Genomic DNA, 2,500 nt, shown 5'->3' with positions numbered 1-2,500 from the left:
GACATATGTCCAGCTATTGCTAGCTTCAGATTTATCCCTGTGGTCCTTTTTTGTCTAGCATGCTGCCTGAGCACAAACCAGGCAGGAGGACCACTTATCCTTGCAAAGCTTTAATAATCTGTGAATGGCTGACTACAAACTGATGGAGGGCACTATCATTCCACCAGCCTCACGAAATTGCCGGCCACAAATAGTAATTAATCTTTTTATCCCTCAAATTGTAATTTTGACTAGGAACTGTGCGCGGCCATAAATCAGCAGCACACGCGCTATGTACAGTGCATGAATCATGGCCGGGACTCCGTCCGCCTGCACACACTGTGTTTAACAAGCTTTATAAGGAGCCATTGGGCTTTATTATGGCTCTGCCTGACTCCAACAAAAACTGAGCCCGGAGGCCCGGGGACGCGAGTTAAGATGAAAATACTTATTAGAGTACATTACTTCTTGATGTAGATATCGTTTTCTGTGGAGTAACGCCACGGTGTAGGGTGCGACATAAATCAGGGGGTTTTCTGAGACTAATAAGGCCTGCCGCCATCTATTCATTACTCAGCCCGCAATTTGGGCCATCACTCATTAGTCAGCACGTAATTCGATGATTAACACCACCCAACTCAGCAGGTCTGCGGAGTGCCGGGAACACAAAGGCGAGGGCTTCAAGGAACAAGGTTAGAGGCTGCCTTTGAAAGTGCTTTCCGAAATAATTGGTCACCGTCATCCTCGAGTGCTTGGGCTGCCGGTGTCAACACCCACGGCGGGTCTCGTAAGCACAGCCGGAAGACTCACACGTACACTCAATAACACGCCCGAAAGTCGAGGACCACAATATGATTTGACATTCCATCATACATCCCGGAGACAAAGGTCCGCACAGGAATGTGAAGTAAGACATTTTCTTGTTAATAAAGCATTGATCCGACGTATTGATTTTACATGACATGGCTTTTGCTGCGATTTTGCCCTCTTTTTTCTTTGCAAATAGTAAAGCTCTTCAAAATGCCTCGGCGTATGTGACATGGCAAAATTTCTAACTCTCTGTGATGTAAATTCTATATGTGTAAAACCACTTCATAATCAAACCATTAATCATCAGAAGCTGTCAGCGTTGACTTGGGGGACAATTTGTCATGTCTCTGCCTGGACTGGGACAAGGGTGTCAGGCAGGGCGGGCAGCCACACCATGGGCCTCACCAAGCGACTTGGTCCAAGAAGGATTAGATAAAGTATTACGTTTCTTGATTAGGAAACAAAAAAGGTGGCCCACTGTGCATTTCTAACGTGTCAGGGTTTCTCCTCTCTCCCAGCTAATCACCATGACTGTTTGACTTAATGAATCGGCCTGATGAAAGGTGATCAGAAAAGATAGATGGGCGGCCGCTATTGATTTCATGCAAATGCCCCTGACAGGTGATAGACGCTTTAATGCAAGCTTTCAGAAGCTTTATGACTTGTAATAACCATACACTCTCATTCTGGGAGAGACATTTTCCAATGTTTCAGTTGAATTGATATTCTCCTTCGATGACCAAAAATATTTTAAAGCAGTATAAATACGAGGGTACCTTTCACCTCTCGCTTCAGCCCAAGGAGCGTTTACATCTTGAGCGCGCTACCAAGAATAATATCGGCAGTCCACTGACCATTCGGAGATGACGTGGGATTGCACCACCGGAGGTCTCCGCCACGCTGGATGCGGCAAGGAGGCCTGGGCTGCTACTGCAGCTTGAAATCCCATCCTGGGGCTTTGCTACTGGAAGCCCAAGGAATCTACGTGGAAGAATTAGAAAAAATTGCCCTTGTCTTTAAACTACAGGAGAAGTGACACGCGTTCTGGGTTCTGGGAGGTTTCTGATCATGGAGGGCGGGGTTATCCAATTTGTCTCTGTGCCTCCAAGAGCAGCTGCCTTCTGCAGAGCCGACTGGCGGCCTTCCGAGAGCCGGACCGCGCAGAACCCGTCACCCCGCGCCTGGCAAGATGGGGAGTCGCCGAGACTTCACTGGCAAATTCTACAACTGGAGGAGAAAGCCTAAGACCCTTCGCACACATCTAATAAATCCTTGGCGTGTCGAGTTTACAAGGCGAGGGCCCAGCCGGGCCGGGGCGAGGCTCTGGCACGTCCAGTCACAGCGCGCCGAGCCAGGCCAATCAATACCACTTTCCTGTTTTAGAACTGGGTAATTATGAGGGGGAGAGATTGCCTGACCTTTCACCTGCACTGCATTACTTTGCTGATATTAAGATAAATTGCCTGATTTTGGGTAAACATATGCTGCAATTCAAACTGTCAGCACTGGTTTGCTCAGGGATAATTTGTATTGATCTCCCAGCTTCTTCCCAATTTTGCTTACTGACCTCGTGGATAATTAGAGAAGGAGCCTTGGGTGAGCTGAAGTCAGGGATGAAGAAGAAATATGAAGAAGAATAAAGCAAATTTGTTTTATGTTAATATTTGTAGGTCCTCCTCCCCGCTCTCACATCTGTCAGCATCGGGAGAGC

At 47.5% G+C, this 2,500-nt stretch overlaps 1 protein-coding gene across 14 annotated transcripts in view; it reads right to left on the bottom strand.

Moving 5' to 3' along the window:
* EBF3 (EBF transcription factor 3) overlaps positions 1–2,500 on the bottom strand; it is a 129,011-nt gene that overhangs the window by 13,480 nt on the left and 113,031 nt on the right. The window lies entirely within an intron of this gene.

The sequence above is a fragment of the Equus asinus genome, chromosome 2 (genome assembly GCF_041296235.1).
Source record: "Equus asinus isolate D_3611 breed Donkey chromosome 2, EquAss-T2T_v2, whole genome shotgun sequence".
Taxonomy (NCBI): Eukaryota; Metazoa; Chordata; class Mammalia; order Perissodactyla; family Equidae; genus Equus; species Equus asinus.
The sequence above is the reverse complement of the archived record's forward strand: the minus strand, read 5'-3'. Positions and strand labels throughout refer to the sequence as shown.